The 24,188-nt window shown below is 36.1% G+C and overlaps 1 non-coding gene across 1 annotated transcript; it reads right to left on the bottom strand.

The window, feature by feature from the left end:
* Positions 1-3,314: 3,314 nt before the first annotated feature.
* LOC123858092 (U6 spliceosomal RNA) lies at positions 3,315-3,421 on the bottom strand. The gene has a single exon (XR_006794050.1). It is a non-coding gene; the product is annotated as a U6 spliceosomal RNA (small nuclear RNA).
* Positions 3,422-24,188: the final 20,767 nt, after the last annotated feature.

The raw sequence follows: 24,188 nt of genomic DNA, 5'->3' as shown, positions 1-24,188 counted from the left end.
CATGTGTCTGTTGGCCATCTGTATATCTTCTTTGGAAAAGGGTGTATTCAGGTTCTCTGCCCATTTCCTAATTGGATTATTTGTTTGTTTTGGTGTGGAATTATGTAACTTCTTTATATATTTGGGGTATTAATCCTTTATTGGATATTCTTTTTATTTAATTTTTTAAAACAGTATTTTAGATTTATTTAGGGCCATTTGCACATGTTTATAGAATATTTAGTTTAACAGATGACAAGACAGCTCCCCTCAGTGGGACCCTGGCCTAAACATACTTGCTTTACTTATATAGTAAAAGGATAACATTAAAAATAGAAGCTTTTGATTTGTTCTTCTTGTATTTAAACTCTCTTTCCCTTTCTCTGTTCACATTGATATATGAATTTCTTATGCCAGCTGAGGTGGCATTATGTTTCAAATTTACTGTAGGAAAAGAAATATGAGGCGATATTAGCATGTACTCTCACAAACTAAGCCCTACCTGTTAGAATATTTGTAATGGATAAGAATTAACTAAAATTGCTTATGGTCAAAATTGTGTAATTATTTTAATTAAGCTACTTTTCTATTGAGTTTTTGTGATTGCTGTATTAATCTAATAGATTAATTGTGTGTAAGCAACATTCTATAATAGAAAGGGCTAAGTAATAAAGAATAAAAGGGAATTTTGTGAAGTGCCTAATAAATATAAATTTAGTGATAGAAATCTTTTTTTTTTTTAAGATTTTATTTATTTATTTGACAGAGAGAGACAATGCTAGAGCAGGAACACAAGGGGAGTGGGAGAGGGAGAAGCAGGCTTTCTGCTGAGCGGGGAGCCCGATGTGGGGCTCGATCCCAGGACCCTGGGATCATGACCTGAGCCGAAGGCAGACGCGCTTAACGACTGAGCCACCCAGGCACTCCTTAGTGATAGAAATCTTGATCAGAGATATATTTGTCTCAGAACCACAATGCCATATGCTCGATGTTGAATGAAGCATGGTTTGTAAAAAATCAGCATCATATTCTAAAGAGGCTGGATTGTATAACAAGCATAACTATTTTTATATTATTTTCTCAAATTTCATCTGTTTATAGCTACTATTTCCAACTAATGTTTGGTAACACACAGCATGAACTGCAGAAATACTAAGAGAAAGTTTAAATATAAATTATTTTTTATAAGTCTGGTTGTAGCATAAATTTCCCAAACCATTAAAAATTTCAATGGAATTAATTATTTAAGATGCAATGGTGATAGTTCGTAATGCCTGTTATTTAGATGGACCTTAAAATTCTTCACAGACTTTCTGGCCACCTCACTTTTTTCTTATATAGTCCACCAAAATTGTTGGACAATAAAATGAAGAAAAAATTTAATGCTCTGATATGCAAAACAGAAGTTTGCCTCGTTGGTAATGTCACATTTCCTTAAGCAATTCTTCTTTACCTTAAATACTGAACAAGTTTTCTATCATTAGCTCATACCCTATTAAATATATCATTACCCAGGCACTAAAATACAAAGGTGAAGTCCAACGATAGAACATACTCCATTTCTCATTCTTGAATAATTGCTTCTGTCCGTTAAACTCCATCCTTATGCTTTGGACAATATACTTGTCTGCCTTGCACAGGGTACAAATTTGCATTGTTAAACTATTAAATAGTATGATTCCTTATTCTTTCTCAAGGAAAAATGTTATCCAACTCTTATAGGTGCTAAATTGAGGAGGAGGCTGTATAGCATTGTAAATTACGCTATTGGCTTTGGACTCAGAAAAACAAGTTTGAATTCCAGGTCTGCATATATTAGTTGAATATACAAACTTGAGCATGCTCTTAATCTCTTGAATCCTCATTTATTTCACTTTAAGATGAGATTAGTATTGGTACTTTCTCATCAGGTTGCTATGAAGCAAATAGAAAATACTCAACAAATATTTATGAGTTAACTGAAAGTTGTAATTACCAAAATGTAACATTTCTGAACATCATGATTAAGGATATGTATGCTTTATTCTTGGTAATTTTAAGCTCAGCCTCTGCATTGCTAGCAGCAGTTGTGACTAGGTTATAGTCAGCTTCACTATTTGGAAACTTTACCCCATTTATTATTTATTTAATACCCCCAGTGTTTGCAATACATTGACAAGTTATATAAAACACAATCATTGCTTTTGTTGAGTCTCCATTTATAAGAAAACAAAATGGGAAAAAAAGAACCAGTTGCTAAAGTTATTTGATTTTCATTTAGGTTGGAGAAAGTATTTGTCTTCCTACACTTCCATTCCAGTAAGTAGCCAACCTATGTGGTCCTTATATTAAGATTCTTCAAAATGCATTTTGGGGGGTGGGGAGGGGAAGGAAATGAGTACTTGGTGAAATAAGAGAACATTGCTATAGGAATATAAAAAAAGTTTCTTACTGGGCGCCTGGGTGGCTCAGATGGTTAAGCGTCTGCCTACGGCTCAGGTCATGATCTCAGGGTCCTGGGATCAAGTCCTGCATCGGGCTCCCTGCTCCTTGGGAGCCTGCTTCTCCCTCTGCCTCTCTCTCTCTCTGTCTGTCATGAATAAATAAATAAAATCTTAAAAAAAAAAAAAAAGTTTCTTACTTCTGCACTTTAAAGCCAATGAGAAGGACTAAATATTTGTGTTGCAGATGTTAAAGGGAAAATAACTAGTGAAAGGTAAGGGAACTTTTTACACTTAGAATGAGCTGATGACCTTTTTTACAGCACCGTAGAAGCAGATGCTACAGAACTGAATTCATGTAATTCCCACCTCCTTATCCTCATTTTGGCATTTATAAATCTTGTCCTTTATCTCTATTTTGTACTCCTACATCTCAGTGGAGAGATTAACCTTGCTCCTATTCTATTTTCTCTGGGACTTAGTTCAGTTAATTTCACTTGCCCCTCCAGTCTTTAATCTGTTTTCTGCTAGTATCTTTCCTTCAATCTACAAACATACTCAAGAGTGCCCTGGGCTAAAAGCAAACAAAGACTTGGGTGTCCCGGGATGAAGCCCCCGTGTAGGGCTTGCTGCTCAATGGGAAGCCTGTTTCTCCCTCTCCCTCTGCCTGCCGCTCCCCCTGCTTGTGCTCTCTCTATCAAATAAATAAATAAAATCTTAAAAATAAAAAAGGCAAACAAGGACTAAAATCTCTCCTTGACTCTGTTTTCTTTACCACACCCATCATTCTGTTTTCTTTTATTACTTGCCTTCTTAAAGTCTACACTACCTCCAACTCCTCACCTGTCTTTCATTTATCCTATCCATAACTGTCTATAGAAACTGTTCTCTTAATGATTACTGGTGGCTTCAATTTTTTTTATGGAACATTCCACAAATTTGCATGTCATCCTTGCACAGGAGTCATGGTAATCTCGTTTGTATCATTTGAATTTTAGTGTAGGTGCTGCTGAAGTAAGCACAATGGTGACCTCTTAATTACCAGACCCAATATCCTAATCTCCCTCTTGACTTACTTTGTCTCTGCAGTGTTTGACAGTATTGATCTATGCTTCCATAAAAACCTGTTTTCCATTGCATTCTCCAAAATCACTCCTTCTATGGCTTTATTTCTCTCACACTCTGATTCCTTCACTAGATTCTCTTCTTCTGTCTCATCAAGTCAGACCATGTCTCATGTGGTTTGTTCTCATGGTGTAGGTAGTCTGAAGGCACTACTATGAATCACTCCATGATCATCTGTGGAGCAGATGAGAGTTGGGTATCTTGCCAAGATAACAAACAGTGGAAGCAACAGAGATTGGAGTCTTCTTGGATGTTTAAATTGACATCAAATTAAAGTATATACTAATCAGGACTTCAGCTTTGGTAATGGCAGACAATACTTAGACCAGCCATCCCACTAGGAACAATTAGAAAATCTAGAAAAAAATGTTTTTGTTTTTGTTTTTAAATAAGATGCCTATTTGAAAACATTAGAAAGCTAATAAGGCAGTGAAAAATATCTGGGAGAAGACGGAAACCCAAAGAGTTTAACCCAGAATTTGTAACTGCCAGTTGCCAAATCCAGAAGAGGCAGCTGAGAAAGAGAACAGAACTTTTGACAATCTTGTGGGGTGTACAGGTGAACTCGAATCCAATTGGATCTTGAAAGAACTAAAACTCAGTTTCAAATCATTTTAGTCCTTGAAATTGGATTAAATTGATCCTAGTCCCTAAGCTTGACCAAAGCAAAAAAAAAAAAAATTCTTGCACACAAATCATTTTTATAATTTTTCATATTTAGTGTCCATTACTGAACCAGAAAATAACAGTTATGAAGAGACAAGGCATGATTTTTTTAAAGATTTTATTTATTATTTGACAGTGAAAGAGAGAGAATGTATAAGCAGGGAGAGTGGCAGAGAGAGGGAGAAGCAGGCTCCTGCTTAGCAGAGAGCCCAACATGGAGCTCGATCCCAGGATCCTGGGATCATGACCTGAGCCGAAGGCTTAACCGACTGAGCCACCCAGGTGCCCCAACAAAGCATGATTTTTAAAAGAAGGAGAAAAATACAGATAATATAAAAATATTCATGGGGTATGCAGACAAATGCTATAAATATGCTCAAGGAAATAAAAACTGAAAATATACAACTGAAAGATGTAGTTCTCAAACTTAAGAATTCAGTGGATTAATTAAAGAGCAGATTATACCCAGCTAAAGATAAATCATGAACTGAAAGATATTTCAGAAGGAAATATCCAGAATAATTCATGGAGAGACAAAAGATAGAAAACACAAAAAATGTAAATGGTGCAGGAGTTACAATAAAGGTTTAATTCATGTGTAATTGGAATCCCAAAAGGAGAAAAGAGGAAGACATAAAAAGGAGTAGAAGTCATTTGAAGAGAGAATGGCTGAGAATTTTCCAAAACTGATGAAAGACATTCAGCTACAGATTCGATAAGCCTCAAAACTTCCTAGAAACAGCATCTTAAAACCTGTTGGGAACTAAAATCAAAGGCAGCAGGCATTCTCTAGGAATATGGCTCACATGAGCTATTCTTGGAGAAGGGGTACTGTTTGATGATGAAATAAAGGAAAACAAGATATGGAAAACAAAAAAAAAATCAGTAAGGGAGAAGTTGGTGAAGGATACTGTGATAAGCTTGGATGAGCTTACTTGTATCTTTGTAAATACAGATCTAAGAGTAAACAACCATGGTTATGGCTACAGAACAGAATACAAGCTTAAGTCTTGAAAATGTAAAATTAACAGAACACACCAAAATTATGAGGTTAAGAGGTCAAGATATAGGGAAGTATAAGTGCACCAATTTCTTTATTTTTAGAGCAAGGAGTCAATACTGTCAAAATTTGAAACATAGTTTCTTTTAAAAACATTCCAACCTCAAGGGTGCCTGGGTGGCTCAGTCGGTTAAGCATCTGCCTTTGGCTCAGGTCATGATCTCAGGGTCCTGGGATCAGGCTCCATGCTCAGTGGAGAGTCTGTTTCTCTCTCTTCCCCATCCCTCTCTCTGCTTGTGCTCCCCCCCACTTTTCCAAATAAACAAAATCTTAAAAAAAAATCCAACCTTTTTCTACATCTCATAACTGTAATTAAGGGTTTTTTTTGTAGTTAAAAAAACAACAACCTAGATTCAGCAGTTCTTCACTCTAATTTCTGATCCAAGTAAAATTAAATGTTCTGTTTTTATTTAAAAATAAGATACATCAAGGGTGCCTGGATGGTGCAGTCCATTGGGCAGCTGACTCTTGGTTTTGGCTCAGGTCATGATCTCAAGGTTCTGAGATCAGCCCCACATTGGGCTCTGTACTCTGCATGGAGTCTGCTTGGGAATTCTCTCTCTCCCTCTGCCCCTCCCCTACTTTCTCTCTCTCTAAAATAAATCTTTAAACAACAACAACAAAAAATAAGATACATCTTCTGATGTGTCCTTTTTGTAAAAAAATTTTTGCTGATCTCTTTACTCATCTTAGTGTTATATGAAAGATATTCTTTGTTAATGATGTTAAATTCTAGGTGGAGGAATTTGGGTGTTTATTCATTCTGTGTTAACATAGCACAATGTGACTGTTTATAATAAGCACATATCCATTTTATAAAAACAATCTTGTTGTTAGTATTATTATTTTTAAGGAGCACAGGTTTTGGAATCTGACAGATCTGTGTATAAATCCTGGCTCTGACGCTAAGTAGCAGTGTAGCCTTAGAAAATTTACTTAATCTCTGAAACAGTTTTCTCATCTGAAAACTGAGGATGTTAATACCTATTTTATAAGGTAATTGTATTAAACATAAATATGTATATATAGCAATCAATATTTATCTTTTTACTTTCATTTGTTGAATTCTGGCTGTTTTACTAGTTTGTCATATAAACTAAAACAAATTCATCTCTTTGCTTACTTGCCTGTAAAATGATGGAATTTGTATGAAGCATTCCAGCATACCCTCCACCTCTTCTAGAGCTGACTGTCTTCTACATGACTACTTTGCAATCTGTCATGTTATTCCATGTCTTCCTCCCTTTTCCAAATCTCTTGCTGCGTTCTTGTCACAATTGATTGGTCCAGGGGAGGACTCTGATGCAAACTAGATTAATCTTGGCTACAAGTGACTGATCTAATCTAGACCAGTAATGCATTCTTTTCTTAAAATTGTTTGATTTCATGTGAGAAAGAAATCTCTTAGTCTCTCTTCAGTGTCTGAAAGATGTAAAACTGAAGAACTCTTAGAGTACACATTCCCACCATGTAAAAAAAGAGTGACTATAAATAGCAGAGAGACAATGGAAAGATAAGAATTGGAGAGCTACTCCTGGGAACATTCTCATTCCAGATCTCAGTTGTTCTGGAAGCCCGGCTATATCCATGCTCTTTCCATGATTTGATTGTGTAACTCATTTCTTTTTTTTAAGGTTTTATTTGAAAGTAATCTCTACACCCAGTGTGGGGCTTGAACCCACAGCCCCGAGATCAAGAGTCACATACTCCACCAACTGAGCCAGCTAGACACCCCAATGTGTAACCATTCTTGGACTCTATAAACCACTCTATTCCTTCCCTCTTCCCTATCACTTTTTTTTTTTTTTAATGAAATCACTTCAGGTTGAATTTCTGTTATTTACAATTAAACCAATACAGGTTTGGAATAGATGACTTTTAAGAATTATTTCACCTAAATGTTTAATAATTCCTTAAAATATGTTATTTAACTTTCCTTATTTATTGATTCACCTAAATGTGGTCTTCATGATCTTAATAAACATTTATGAATCATTTTACATGCACGATTATACCATACATACCTAGTTTCTAAGCAATAAAATAAGCTCAAATTTATCAAAGTAGAGGTCACATGTCTTTATCATTAGTCTTTCTAATTAGATTTGGAAATGTCCATCTGAGAGGGTCTTTCCAATCTACAGAACTTTCATTTAAATGATGGCAAACATCTTACGTTCCTGCACAACTGATATGGTAAGGAAAAAAATGAATATGTCCTCTTTCTGGATTTACACATATTCTTCATGATTCTGCTTTTCTCTTTTTAATGGCGCCATATCTACTTCTTTATCTATAAAATTATTTTCACACAGAAACCCCTTTGATGATGAAGAAAACCATGTTTTAGAGCCAGCCAGATGGTTTTCCCATTTCATGTTATATATATATACATATATATTTTTCATGGCGGGGAGGGGTCATGGAGAAGGAAAAAAAAACCTATAGTGAACGTTGAACCTATCTAGTTATTCTAGAATCTATCATTGTTCCTTTGAAGAAATTCAACATTTGCCTTACAACCAGAGAATAAACATCAGCAGCTAGAGAAAGCTATTGAATTTCAAAATCCCTTTGAAATGTCACATTAACCTGTTTAACTTTCAGTCAGTTCTCTAAAATATCAAACATTTCCTGATGACTCCCAGATCTAAGACTGCTTATATTTCTCTAACTTAAAAGTTTGTTTCCTTCACTTGCAAACCAACTATGGTGAATGAATCAGCACTGTTTAGGCCTGGGAAAAGTGGATCACAGCTGTAATCTGTGCAGTCTTACTACAGGTTAGTTCAATTTGTGAATGTTGAACAAGGTCAAATGCTGAATCTGCTTGATTTGGCTAAAACTACACAGTTCTAGCCTCCTAGTTAGCCATCCATTAAATTTTAATATTTAAAGCTATATTTGTTTCATAGATCGTCTTTTATTCTGAGATGTGTAGAAGTCAGACAACAACCATTAACTTATTATTTTACTCAACATCTACTGAGCATCCACTGGCTAGGTGCTGGGGATAAAATAGTAAAAGAAAAGTTGTGCCCCTGTTCTTGAAGAGCCATATTATAAACTGAGACACAGATATGTAAATTCTGAGAAGTTAGAATATAATGGGTTAAATTCTGTAATTGAGGTTAAAATATTGAGAACACAAAGGAGTGAATAAGTAAATGAAATTTTCTTCTTTCAAGCAGATTTGGATTTATAACTTAACCATTTAGTGTGAGAGCTACAGGAATTTTGTGCTGAATCATCAATAGATTAGTGTCTTGGGACATAACACCAAGTGCCTTTCCTTTTAAATGCCATCAATAGTCTTCCTGTCTTACACTTATTGTTGGTTATTCTTGTTCACTGAGCTCCATGGACTTTCATTTTCATGATGTGTGTATACACGTGTTAACATTATTTAGAAAGCTGATACTCATAGACATGGATGACTACCTTACAATAATTGTGAAATATCCTATCTGAATGAGCCATTTCATCCTAGAATTAGGATTCCTTTTTTTTTTTTTTTTTTTTTTTTAGTTGGAGTACAGTTGACATACAATGTTACGTTAGTTTCAGGTGTACAACATAGTGGGTGATTCAAAAACTCTGTACAATGCTATGCTCATCACAAGTGTAGTGGCCATCTGTCACCATACAACACTATTACAATACCATTGACTATATTCCCTATGCTGTATCTTTCATCCCCATGACTATTAATTCCCTAACTGGAATCCTGTACCTCCCACTCCCTTTCAACCATTTTGCTCATCCCCCACACCCCCTTCTTCTGGCAACCACAAGTTTGTTCTCTGTATTTATGAGTCTGTTTCTGCTTTTTGTTTGTTCATTTGTCTTATTTTTTAGATTCAAGATAGAAGTAAAATTACATGGTATTTGTCTTCTCCATCTGACTTACTTCACTTATAATGGCCTCTAGTTCCATCCATGTGGTTGCAAATGACAAGATCTCATTCTTTTTTATGGCAGAGTTATATTCCACTGTGTATATATATCACATCTTCTTTATCAGTGGACACTTAAGTTACTTCCTTATCTCAGCTATTGTAAATAATGCTGCAGTAAACACATGTATCTTTTTAAATTAGTGTCTTCATTTTCTTTGGGTACATACCCAGTAGTGGAATTACTAGATCATATGGTATTTCTATTTTTAAGTTTTTGAGGAAACTCCAAACTGTTTTTCACAGGGCCTGCACCAATTTACATTCCACCAATAGTACACAAGGGTTCCTTTTTCTCTACATCCTTGCCAATACCTGTTATTTCTTGTGTTTGTGTGTGTGTTTATTCTAACCATTCTGATAGTGATAACTCATTGTGGTTTTGATTTGCATTTCCCTGATGATTAGTGATGTTGAGCATCTTTTCATGTGCCTGGTAGCCATCTGTCTATCTTCTTTGGAAAAATGTCTATTAAAAATATTTAGGAATAAACTTAACCAAGGATGTGAAAGACTTGTACCTGTACTGTGAAAACAATAAAACATTAATGAAAGGAATGGAAGACAACACAAATGGAAAGATATTCCATGTTCATGGATTGGAAGAGCCAATATTGTTAAAATGTCCAGAGTACCCAAAGCGATCTATAGATTCAGTGCAACCCCTATCAAAATACCAATAGTATTATTCACAAATAACCCTAAGATTTTTATGGAACCCCAAAATATTCTGCAATCTTAAGAAAGAAGAACAAAGGTAGAAGTGTCATAATCTTAGATTTCAAACTAAAGTACAAAACTTGCAATCAAAACAGTATGGTACTGGCAAAATATAGATACATAAATCAATGGAACAGAATAGAAAGCTCAGAAATAAACCCATGCTTATATGGTCAATTAATCTATGACAAAGGAGGCAAGCATATATATACAAGGCAAGAAAAACTGGACAGCTACATGCCAAAGACTAAAACTGGACCACTGTCTTATACCATACACAAAAATAATCTCAAAATGGATTAGAGAACTAAATGTGAGACCTGAAACTATGAAACTAGAAGAGAATATAGTAATCTCTTTCACATTGGCTTTAGCAACATTTTTCTAGATATATCTCCTCAGGCAAGGGAAACAAATGCAAAAATAAATGGGATTACACCAAAGTAAAAACCTTTTGCACAGTGAAGGAAACCATTAACAAAATGAAAAGTCAACTTACTGACTGGGAAAAGATATTTGCAAATGATATATCTGATAAGGGGTTAATATCCAAAATATGTCAAGAATTTATACAACTCAACATGAAAACAAAAATAAGGGGCACCTGGGTGGCTCTGCCTTTGGTTCAAGTCATGATCCCAGGGTCCTTGCTCAGCAGGGAGCCTGCTTCGCCCTCTCCCTCTGCCTCTCCTTCTGCCTGCCATCCCCCCACTTGTTCTCGTTCCCTCTCTCTTTCTCTTTCAAGTAAATAAATAAAATCTTTAAAAAAAATACAAAAATAATTCAATTAAAAAATAGAATTAAGAGGGGCACCTGTGTGGCTCAGTCAGTTAAGCATCTGACTCTTGATTTTGGCTCAGGTCATGATCTCAGGGTGGTGTGATACAGCCCATGTTGGGCTCCACACTCAGCAGGGAGTCTGCTTGAGATTCTCTCTTCCTCTGCCCCTTCCCCTGCTCACACACACACTCTCTCTCTCTCAAATAAATAAATCTTTTAATAAAAGTAGAATTAGGATCCTTAATATTTTTGAATATATGGTCTCCTTTGAGAATCTAATTAAAATTAGATCCTCTTTAAAGAAGAAGGTACACACAGACTAATTTTGTATAATATCAAGAGGTTATAAAATCCTCTCATGTCTTCCATGGGCTCCAGTTCGGTGACTCATAACACTAGAAAAATCTCAGTTCAAGTCACATTTCCCAAATTTGACCCTGTGAAACATCTAAGGATAAAGGCTGACAATTTCTACCTTTTAACTTCCCCTGGTTCCTTCATTCCTGGATGGTTCAAGCTCTGTACATTGTTTTTGAGGATCTCAATTTTGGAATCAACCAACTTGGTCAGTGTCCCGACAAGGCTAATCTGAGCTCCTGTAGCAGTTTTGTGCTAGGGACAAAGAATAGAAGAGATAAAATCATTCCTGAGGGCACAAATAGATCAAATATTCCAGACTAGTGCTGTCTACTGGGAATATAATGTAATCCACCAATTTGAGCCACATTGTAATTTCTAATTTTGAGAAGTCACATTGAGAAAAATAGAGTGAAACAGTTCAAATTAATTTTAATAGCATAATCCATTTAAACTAATATATCCAATATATTTCAACATGCAATCAATATTTAAAAAAATAACGATATTTTATATTCCTTCTTTTGTACTAAGTCTTTGAAATCTGGTATGTATTTTACACTTAGAACACATATCAGTTTGGACTAGCTACATTTCATTAACACAGTAGCTACCAGTGACTGGTGGCTACCATACTGGACAGCACAATTTTAAGCCTAGAAAAAATGCCAGTCTTTCTGTATGTTTGGCTTTGTTATAGCAGTGATTAATTCTTCACCTTTAAAAAAATCCTCTCTCCCAATATTATCTGGGAAGAAATGAATAAACAGTTTATTTTCTTCTATTGTACTGCATCTTACATTGGAAAGGATGCAAGCCATGCCCCCTGAAATCATGGAGTGCAGTGACCTGACCAGGAAGAAGCTGCATCTTTTCATTTCTCTTCTCTAAAGGGCCAATGAATTTGGAACAGCTACAAAACATCTTTAAAAATAAAATAACCAAAACAGATCTTTGTAACCACATCCAAAATCAAACTAATTCATGCTAGCATCCTCTCTAAAAATTGCTTCAGGCTGACTACACCAGGGTTGCCCTTCTGATCAACATTAAAAGATGAGTATATATTCTGGGTAAATCAAAGCATTCCTGGCCAGAAAACAACCACAGCATATATGAAGCCAAGAATGATGGTTATAGTCAAAGATATTTAAAGCACATGATTATTTTGGTTTTTTTTGTTTGTTTTGTTTTGTTTTGTTTCTTATTAGCTTCAGAGGTAGAATTTAGTGATTCATCAGCTGCATATAACACCCAGTGCTCATTACATCAAGCGCTCTCCTTAAGGCCCATCACCCAATTTTCCCTTCCCCCAACTTACTTCACCTCCAGCAACCCTGTTTGTTTCCTAGAGTTCAATGTCTCTTATACTTTGCCTCCCTCTCAATTTTCATCTTATTTTATTTTCCCTTCCCTTCCCCTATGCTCATCTGTTTTCTACAGATAAGTGAAATCATATGGTATTTGTCTTTCTCTGACTGCCTTATTTTGCTTAACATAATACCCTCTAGTTCCATCTACGTCATTGCAAATGGCAAGATTTCATTTTTTGTATGGCTGAGTAATATTCCATTGAATATGTATACCACACCTTCTTTATCCATTCACCTGTCAATGGATATCTGGGCTCTTTCCATATTTTGGCTATTGTAGACATTGTTGCTGTAAATATTGAGGTGCATGTGCCCCTTTGAATCACTTTGTATCCTTTGGATAAATACCTAGCTAATGATTATTTTTTAAAAAGAGGGGATGGGAATCTCCCTTCACCACTCATAAAATATTGCTGTCTTATTCAGGTATTGTAGAGTATTTAACTGAATAATCTTGAAAACCAATTGCCAAAACTATAGCTTATATGCAGCAACTATTTTACTATTTTACAGACACTTCTTTAGCATGATTCTTTAGTTAAGCTATTTCTTGTATGCATTCACTTTTGGAATTACAATTTTCATGCCACTGATTGAAAAAAAAATCCCCAAATTATCCTAGCCCCCAATTTTTTACACAATGAAATACTCTGTTGTGTTTTTAAATGGCATCATTTGGAACAGACACATCATACTTTGAGGAAAGGGCACATTGTTAAGTTTATTAAAAACTATAATGGACATCTTGAATCTTTTTCTTAGAGTTAAAAAAATATCTCTGCTAGCAGTTAATAAATGTTAATAAGAATTTTTTCAAAATAGTGGCTACAATATTAAAGTGTTAATTGCATTACTCAGTGAAAAAAATGCTGTGAGTCATATTTTATAGTTGTTACTTATGCAATTTGGAGAACTTTTCAGGCACTTGATAAAGAATGAGGGGACTCCAAACCTGATAAAATAGGTCTAAAAAGACCATTTCCTTTCTTTAATAGGGTTTAGGAAATTTGCAATTAAGAATAGACTAAAGCAACTTGAAATTGTGTTATGAATTCATACTCTGCAAACTCAACAGGACCTCAACAAGATCAGTTGATGTCAGTTGTTCCCAGTCTTTTCAAAATCAAGGATCTCTTTTGCTATTCCTTCTTACCAGCTTTTCCCTAAAACATGAACCTAGGGTAGAAGGGGAAAAAATGTTTTTCTACTAAATATAAATAAAAAGTATTTCCCTATTTTATTAGTAAAAGACATATATAATTACTAACCAACTTCTGTTCAGTGTAAAACAACTTGTGTTACCATGGTGGATCAAAATAATTCCCCAAAAAAGATAGTTATGTGATATTTAAGTTAGCCTCCACAGATGGACCAAATATGAAAAACAGAAAACTACATTAAGAAGAGAGGGCAAGTTGGTAGGCTCTCCAGGATTAGGTGTCCATGTTTATTAACTGCAGATTGATTAGTGTGCTCATAGCTCATGCCTCAAAAAGGTCTGATTCCTTTGTAACTAAGAGAAAATTGATAATTTAAAAAGAACAAAGATTAAGTACTAAATGCTTGAGTTGAAGCTTTTTCACACCCCTCCCTGGAATATCCTTTACCTCTTCTGTCAATTAAATCCTTTTCATCATCCAAAACTGAAATGTGGTACACATGAAAATACATCTTGCTTTCTGCTACTACAGGGAGCATAACTGACTAAGGATCCATGCTGCTGCACTATGAAGTTTTTCCCTGCATTTGCACCAAGGCCATGCCTACCATGGGCTGCTTCTCACCGATAACTGAGTGAGGTAGGAATATTAATGCAGTCCTGGGAAACAAGAGGAATGCTTTGACAGACAACTTTGTCTCAAGAAAGTCCTTGAGCCAAAGGTTTTTACTGAAACTTCCATGCAAACTTCCTTACCTCTCCTTCACTCAGGGTCAGATGTACATCACAGCCTGATGGCTCTCTCAGACTTCACTTCCTCTCAATTTCCTTTCATGCAGGCATTTCTCTTAATAAACTTGCACATTTAATTCTATCTTTGCATCTGTTTCTCAGAGAGCCTGGACTAATACATCAACTCAGATGCCTTTTTTCAGGTCCTCAAACTGCATGTGTTCATAATACTGTGCAAAAGAAAGCAAAGGAAATGTCCCTTTATCATTTTGCCCTACCTCATCAACAGCTGCTTCTACCATCTCTGTGCTCCAGGTAAACCCAGCTCTCTACAAGTACCCAAGACCCTACACCTTTGAATATGCTATCCCCTTGCCTAAAATGACTTCCTCTCTAGTTTATGACAGTGTTTACAAGATTACACGTAAGTCATCTCCTTTGGTAAGCCTTCCCTGACATCTATAAGAAGAATTTAGAGAGTGTCCTCCTCTTGCATCCATACGTTACTTAGCTCTCATTATCTTGGCATTTTTGAAGATAGGGCAGATATTTTTTAGTATGTCTTGTGGTTTGGATTCATCCAATGTTTCCTCATTATTGGGTACATAACCATTATTATACCTGTTATGTATTTTTGGCCAGACTGTCACACTATACTCTTCTCATTATATCTTATCTGTTGCACATGATGGCTTTTTGTCCCGTTACCAGTGCTGTTCATTTTATCCACTTTATCAAGATGGTGTCTACCAGGTTTCTCTAATTTTTGTTCCATCTGTAATTAGCAAGTATTTTTTAGGGATGTGCATTGAAATTTCTTGCCTGGGTTAATTATTACTACCCTTATTACCAAATGGTGATTTTCTAAAATGATTATTCCTTCTACATTTAATTGGAGGCCTTCCACTATATGGAAAAACTTTCTCTTCCTTCCAACTATTTAGTTATTCATTTATTTATATCAGTGGAGTATTTGCTAATTCAATGAGTTACAGTTTGTTATATCATTTATTTAAAAGCTACAATTGTCCTTTATTTGGCCAGTTAAAGCCCCCTCAAGTTTACTTCTGCGTTCTTTTGACATGCCCTCATCCTTTTTTGAACATTTCCTTTCTTTCTGTTACCTAAGATGATCCAGGCTCATCATGTTCTTTTCCAGCCCCAGCCATAGATTCAGTCATTTTTTCAAGGAGCTCTGATTCATTTAGCGTTTGACACCAAGATATGAGCACTAGGTATTCATTACTAGTAGGATGCTACTGCTCCCAGCCTTTTTCAGCAGACAGCTAAGGAACTACGCACACATTTACATCTATACTTACTTCTTTATCTATAGTGGAAACTATTAGCTCACTCTGTACATCCAATGCCAACCTAATGCCAGGTGGGTTTATTCTAGCTTTATCTTTTTCCATATTTGTAACTCTTTCCGGTAATGAGAAACCTGACTCTTTTGTTCTTGATATATTTATTTATTTGCTCAATCTCCTGGGAGGTAGTCAATCTTCTGATGTTGCTGTGCTACCACCCTCTTTGCAAATACACCTGCCTGTGCTAAGCTTACATAGGCCTGCAGCCTACCTTGTCAGGTCCCACTCATGGCTTTGGAACAACAGAAGGAAAAATGCTAATAAATATTTTTTAAAGAAAGGAAAGAAACAAAAGGGAAGGGGAGAGGGAGAGAGATAGCTGTTAGCATTCTTTATAAATTTTTTTAAACACTTAAAAAGAGAGCAGCTTTAGGCTCAGAGCCTTCTATAAAGAATAATATCTATCTAGAAATTAATTACACTAATTGTTATTTTGTTTTAATTGTTTTAATTGTCAATGTATTTAAGTTACCTGATCTATTTTTTGTTTGTTTGTTTTAATTATTGGTGTATTTAAGTTACCTGATCTATTTCTTTTCTTTAAGTATATTTTATATTGAAGAAAAAGTTACATATTTTAATCAGCACAGTTCTTGAGCCTATAATTCAATGAGTTTTAAGAAATATATATACCACATTGAGATGTAGAACATTTTCATCTCCCTAGAAGATCCCAGTCAATCTCCACTGCCTGTAGGCATCCACTTTATGATTTATATCAGAACTGGTTTTGCTTCTTTGTAAATATTTTTTTTTTAAGATTTTTTATTTATTTGCGAGAGAGAGAATGAGAGAGAGCATGAGAGGGAGGAGGGTCAGAGGGAGAAGCAGACTCCCTGCTGAGCAGGGAGCCCGATGTGGGACTTGATCCCGGGACTCCAGGATCATGACCTGAGCCGAAGGCAGTCGCGTAACCAACTGAGCCACCCAGGTGCCCCTTTGTAAATATTTTTAAGAAAAAAGTATTAATCAAAAAATTAAATAAGATACAAATGATAAAGATAATGTAAGGAGTATGGGATAGTACAGAAGGTATTGTACAAATGATGGGAGTTTGGGCACAATGGTTTGTTTCATGAACATCTTGCAGAGTTGTTCTCTTGCCCTTAGAAATGTTTTTTTGTGTTTTTTTTTTTTTTTTTTTTTGCTGCAATGGAGACAGCCACCAGTGTTAGTCAGGTTAAAGGATACAAGCTCTAACCTTTCCTCTCTTCTCCCTTCATATGTACTCGTTTTTCAAGCATTTTTATATACCTACTGTGTGCTGTGTGCTCCAGGAGCTGTAGATAAATAAGAAACAATGCCTGCATCAAAAATAGAGATGATCACCAAAACCTGATCCATGGAATTATTTACAAATATGGCCACAAATTCTTGCTTCTAATTTATGGATGATGGTCAAAATTCACAAATTACTCATTTGCAAGGACAATTTCAGAGACACTTGAAAGAAATGAGGGGGAAAAAAGGAAGAGCAAAGAGGGTAGAATTCCTATTTAACAATTTGCATGTGTTTTTTAATAAATAAAAAGAGTTTTATTATAGAATTGCATCTGGCATTAACAAAATAAAATGGCCACCCATAGTCTACAACTTAAGCATATTAAACATTGAATCAACCCAAGTGTGCTCAAACAATTGTCCCTCTCATGGTAAAATCCAAGTAGAAGAAAATTACTTGGTTTGAAGATTTTTGGATAAGAGGCTTTCTTTCTAACTGATAATCACTTCTTCTTTTGCTCTACTTGTTTCTGCCCTTATATCTTTTTATTATTCAGCATCCAACCCAAATTGGGGAATTCCTTTTGTACATGAGTTAACACATTGTTAAAAGGCACAAATGTAGAACACAAAATGATGCCGTCAAACAATCAACAGGTATTCATTCACTGACTGGGCACTGTCCCCAAGGAGCTTATGCTCTATTTAGGGAAATACATAACAATTAAAATTTTTAACTTAAATTTTGAGATGTAGGAATTATAAACTCCTTCATATACATTCCCTACTTAACTATTACAATATGACACTAGGTCATTGGTTACCAAGCAACTTTTATTTACAAAGATCACTCACTCTCCCATATCCTACCTGAATTTGGGAAGTTTGGCCACTCTGGAAAATGGAATGAGCTCCATTAATTTCTCCTTACAGAGAGTGGGGCACTAGAAGCAGAATCTGTTTTACTTGTTAAACCTAATGGAATTTGAAGCAGACTACTTAAAGCTATGAATTCAGAAACAAGCATTCATCAACACAAATAAATAAGCAATATGAACATCTGAAAAGTTCTTCCTAGCTCCTTGCTCCACTTCTCTATAATGGTATCTGCCTCACTAGCAAGTCAATGAGATTCATGGGTGTATGTGAAAGTGTTTCGTAAACCATGGCCTACTGTCCAAGTGTAAGGGAGTATACAGTCTTCATCAGTCTATACAGTTGGCTACCTAAGCCATAGTATGACAGTGTGTGTCCCTGCATTTGAGTATCATTAAGTATAAACTTAAGGCAGTTTAATGTGACAAAACAATATTCCACAGTCATATGTAATGTTTGTATTAAGCATGACAGGAAATTTACAACTAAGCAAAATCATGATAGGCAAGACTGAGACGTCTTAAATGAAGATAGCTATTGGTTAGGAAGGCTCTTAAGCCAAAGCTCAAGAGGGACTAAGTTTGTAAGCTCTGCTGGAAGGCTCATTTCATCTGGAGCCATGAAGCAAGTCACTTATTCTCCCTGCTTTGATTCCCTCAAAAGCATTTCATGGTTATAAGAATGAAACTGGATCTGTAGATGAAAACTGTGAGTGTATAAGGTATAGATAATGTAATTATTTGTGATGTAATTTATTATTGTCCACATTAAGTCTACTTCCTTTCTCTGCAGATTAAGCTTGAGAGTCTGAACTCTTAGAGGTGTCTCAAGACCTAGCCTGAACCTCTTCACAGCTCAGGTGAGAAAATACTGTCTGACCCTTCTGCTGGGAGGAGGAAATGTTTAGGTAAAAATGGCTGGCCAATGAAACAGCCTACATGGTTCTTTCACTTTGGTGCTCTCACAGGAACATAATGGGGCGAGGTGAGAAGATGGAGAATGGGATATCAGAGTAGCAAAGAAATGGGCTATCCCTTTTTTCACTCTAATTTTAAATTCCTTGGGCAATGCCAAACTAGAGAAAGAGGAGCCTAAAATTGAGCTTAGATGTTGTTTTAGATTGATTTTAATATTTAAAAATGATACTGTTTTATTAATATTCAGAAGGCCAAAAAAGCTATAGAATTGGCCTGAGAGGACAGAGAAGAAAGATCTGGTAGAATGGTTTGAAGGCAGCAGTGGAAATGAAAAATAAAGCTGATTATATTGTATCTTCCTTAGTTTAGCTCATTCAACAAACAAAGCAAGAAAGGTCAGGGCAGTAAACATTGCTACTCACAAATAGACTTAGAGCTTAAGGAAAATCAGTGAGTGGCACTATAATTGGGTGAATTTTTTTCAATTTTACAAAACTTATTTTAAAATCAGTGTTGAACTTCTAACTTTTAACCCTTTCATGTATGTTTTGAGTATGTCAGTGTATGTTGCCAACAAAAAGGTGTTGGGATCCACAATGGAAGAGAGTAGGAGATATGAATAGGAATTAGGTGTGATATTTGGGCTGAGCACAGATTTTACAAATAATTAACACAGAAGTCTTTAGCTGCCTGTCCTGAACCCATTTTCAGTTATCAACTTTGGATGGAAGTAGTCATATAATTTCACCCCTCATTCACTGTTTTAAAGGTGGTTCTCTTGAAAGATTTTGCAAAAATTCTTAGTTTTCAATAGACTTTGGAATTTTCTGGACCCCATCAATCCAAAGGCCTGGAAACAAAAATTACATTTGAAGAATTTCATTTATGCAGCAATTTGGAACTATTTTGTAGGTTAATAGTAGCTCTGCAAAGCTAGGCCTCCTTGTCTTTAGAGGAAAGCTACCATTCAATTGGTTAAATTCCCTGAACCTTTGTTTCTTCATTGCTAAAAAAAAAAAACATTAATCCTTAACAGATTTGTGGGAAGATCAAATGAAAAAATATATAACATGGCCTCCAGCACCCACCCTCACCATGATTGAGATTCTCCCTACCTTGAAAACTTTATCTCATACCATCTTTTCCTTCACTCACTACCCTCCTGGCACACTAGTTGCCTTTCTCTTCCTCAAAACACCAAGCTCTTTCCAGCCTCAGGACCTTGCAAGTATTCTTTTCTCTACTTGTAATTTTATATTTCTGGCTCTTTGCTCCTTCTCATTTTTCAGGTCCCTAGCTCAAATGTCACCCTCTTAGTGAGGTCTTTCCTTGCCTTCTATCTAAAGTTGCCTTTGTAGGATTTTTGGTATCTCATAACCTTGTTTTTATTTCTCCTAGCATTTTTTTTACAATCTATAATTATTTTGTTATTTTCTGTCTCCTTCCACCGGATTTCAAGATCTTTGAGAAAACCTTGTTGATACTGTTTACTGCAGTGCCCAAAACAGCTAATACAGTGTCTGGCTTGCAGTAGACACTCAATAAATATTTGTTGAATGAATGATATGAGCCTTTTGTATATGAAAGTCCATGAGAAGGTTAAAATGAACATTTTTTTAAATAATGAAAGAGTAAAAAGAAAGGTAAAGTTTCTGTTCTTTCTCAGAAGAAATTACTTGGGCATATTTATATGAAGTCATAAAGAAGAGGTAAGAGAAAGCTCTCTCTGCAGGAAAGGTACCATATGCCAGGATTTGTTTAGAAACAAAGCCAAACCAGGAACTCTGGCTGGGGTGGACAATGGCCTGGCATTTTCTGACTCCAAAAGTTGCTCCTGTCAAAGCAGCGGCATAAGTTCTCATTTGGCAGAACTGAACCATGCCAAACCAAAGGCCTGGGACCAAAAGCATCATTTGAATGATGTCATTTTTTAGAGCAATCTGGAATAATTTCACAGGCTAATACCAGTATCCTTAGGTATTTAGAGCTAACTCACCTTCAAATTAATCAGAGACCCAGATGGCATCCTGGCTGAACCAAGATGTTCTCCTGGGTAGAAGAGGCATCACCTGGCATGGTTGTAGCTGACACAGGCCCAGGCGTGCTGGCCTCAGGGCTCATTTCTTGAAGAGACTGGGCACATTCAGCTCCACACTTGGACTTGACTCCACAGACATGTCCAGAACCTCATGGTTGCTAATAACATCCTGCACACAGAACACTTCTCATTTCATTTCCTGCTCTTCATTTTTTGCTTTTAGGAAGGAGTGTGTCAATATATAGCCAAAAAGAACATTTCTGAGAATTCCATGAGACTGTGTGTGTGTGTGCATGTGTTTGACATATAAATATGTCCTTCCCTCCTCCATTCTTTTTTTTTCCCCCCACCTAGTTTACATATAAAGGAAAGTTTCTCTCTGGTTACCAGGAGAAACAACATTGGGTGGTAGTCAGAAATTTAGGCTCTCAAACCACATAGCCTTGGATTCACATTTCAGGATTTCCTGTCCTAGCTATACAGACTTGAGCAAGCTATTTAAACTCTTAGGACCTTAATTGCTTTATATGTCAAATAATCACCGTAATAATTCTACTTCATAAGAGCATTGTGAGGATTACATGAATTTATGTGTCTGATTCATGGTAAGTGCTCAATAAACATCAACCAGCTCAATTACCAGCCTCTACCTTTAGTAAGTATCCTAGAATGACTGGGAGGTTTGAATGAAAGCAAACCACAAATTAGGAATAAATGGCTTAATCATCTGACCTAATGCAAAGAAATCTTTATTTTATTAGGCATTGCCTTTGAGTTTAGTACATCCTCTCCCCAAAGCAATGGTCACTTTTTTATAGTGATTCAGAAGAAATCAACCAGCAAAAAGAGAGAAATAATATACCTATGTCCGGTATAGTAGCCGAATTTCGGCTCTGTGACCTTTTCTTTCTCTGGTGTTAATACCCATGAATATTTTGTTACATGGCAAAAGGGACTTCACAGATGTAATTAAGGTTACTAATCAGTGGATTTTAAGATAGGGAGATTACATGATCCCTTTAAAGCAGAAGGGGAAATCTGAGATATTCAAAACACAAGAAGGGTGTTATATGCTGTTGTTAGCTTGAAGATAAAAGGGACCATGTGTCAAGAAAATGGGAACATCATCCTACTTGGAACAACCACATGAAACTGAATTCTGTCAATAGATAGTGAGCTTGGAAGTGGATGTTGGGCCTGAAAACTGATTTTAGCCTTGTGACCCTAAGCAGAGAATGCAGTCATGTCATGCTATACTTCCTCCTGAAACTGTGAGATAATGAAAGGTGTTATTTTAAGCCATTAAGTTTGTGGTATATGTTATAGAATCAGTAAAAAGCAATACACCAGGCTTGCAACTTTGCCTGAAGCATGAAGTATAACAATGAAGAATTAATTAAGGAAGAAATGCCTCATGCTAAAAACAGTACTTTGGATCTGAGGTAGAAAGTGCAACACTTCCACATAGAATTTTAAGATCCAGATTTTGAGACTTCACATTAATCTTTACTACTGTCTCCTCTGGATTCCTTCAGCACAGTTATGCGGTTTCATTGTAGTACTTTTTGCTGTCTTGCAATTACCTATTTATGTGACCATCTCTGCAATGTATTAGTATCTTTAAAGGAAGAAACTATGTGATTTACTTTTGTATCTCCCAAACCTAGCACCGAGCCTAACATTGTGGAGATGCTTGAGATGTATTTGTTAAATGAAATAATGAGTGAATGTGTAAGAGAATCAATGAACAATTGACACTGAGACCCAAATGGTCAAAGTATTTGTTGGGATCACATAGTGAACTTTAGTTTTAAACTTACATGTATAACAAATTCTTATTTGCTCTGTTTTGCTTTGCAACTCAAAAAAACTATACCCAGCATGCTCTTTGACAAACTGATTTAATTAAAAGAATGACTCTGTTAAATTTACAGAATCAGCTACCCTCCTAACTGAAGCAACTTTAATTATATGAGTGATTTATATAGATATTAACATCCAAGCCCTATTAATATCAGTTCTCTTGAGTGATTTCTGAGAGGTTCAGTTCTTTCACCTTGATGCCTGTCTCCTTTTACCTGCTTGGTCCTTTGATTCTGGAGATGTTCTTAAAGGATATAGAAAAGGCTCATCCCTCAGGAGAGAGAGGGCTTAATCACTGGAGTCATGAAGCTGAAAGAGACACTAAGAGTGTTTTGCCTCTAAGGGAATATCTAAGCCACGTCATTAAACCTTCTCTTCTTTAAGATTTCTAGGGATACAGTCACCATAACATCTTTTTGTAGCCCATCTCCAGTTGTCCAGAAGTTCATTCTTTTACTTGCTATCTTCCTTCTCTTAGAACTGCTCCTCCAGGGGCACCTGGGTGGCTCAGTCGGTTAAGCATCTGCCTTCGGCTCAGGTCATGATCCCAAGGTCCTGGGATTGAGCCCTGTGTTGGGGTCCTTGCTCTGTGGGGAGCCAGCTTCTCCCTCTCCCCCCAACCTGTACTCTCTCACTGTCTCTCCTTCTCTCTCTCTCAAATAAATAAATAAAATCTTAAAAAAAAAAAAAAAAAAGAACTGCTCCTCCAGGTCATAAGGCTGAGATGGACTTACCAGCCATGTTTCCACTGTATGATTCTACCACCTTGCCTACCATCCCACTTCACTCCCCAGCCACGGCTGATTGGAACTAGGCTAAAAACACGATTCATGATGAACCAAGTAGACTCTCTATCCTCATCCTTCTCATGGGCATTGGCATTTGGAACTGTGAAGCAGGTTGTAGTTTGTATTGTAACTATACAATATAAATTCGGAAGATGTTGGATGGCCACTTTCCCTTGGAGGACAAGAGAAATGGAGAAAGCCAATCTGTAGAGCAATGGAATTAATCACCTACAGAGAGAAACTCAGACATTATGTGGAAGAGGAACACTGCCTGGGATCCAGAAAGCTTTGCAGAATCTGTGAGACTTGGCATCATTCAAAATCTGTAAGGCATCTCTTTATCCTTAAAATATATCCACCCCCCATATTTGTTTTCATATATCAACTAGATTTGGTTTCTGTTATCTCTTAATGAGGAGTTCTAATGAATACATTACCAGGAACATATCCTCTTTTAGAGCACATCTTTCCTTCCTGGGCAGGAGGAGAGGAGCATAAAGAGTCCTATGGTATTGCTATTCATTTAATAAATATTTACTTAATACTTATTACATGCCAGAAAATATGACCAAACCACAGTGTTGGCTCTCAAGAGGTTGGGATACTGGAGCTAGGCTATTTCTTCCTATCACAGAACTCTTCTAATGAGTAGTTTTTGCATTACAGCACATCATCGGGTTGGACAAGATTGTTTGAGGCTCTCTCTGCCCAGTTCTGTTCCCTCTTGCTGTTATCTTTCACAAGCATTATTCCAATAAACTGCTTACCCTCATAATTCTATCTCAATG

This window comes from Mirounga angustirostris, unplaced genomic scaffold (genome assembly GCF_029215605.1).
Source record: "Mirounga angustirostris isolate CCGP_5_RB_7025 unplaced genomic scaffold, mMirAng1.0.hap1 SCAF_13, whole genome shotgun sequence".
Lineage (NCBI taxonomy): Eukaryota > Metazoa > Chordata > Mammalia > Carnivora > Phocidae > Mirounga > Mirounga angustirostris.
The sequence above is the reverse complement of the archived record's forward strand: the minus strand, read 5'-3'. Positions and strand labels throughout refer to the sequence as shown.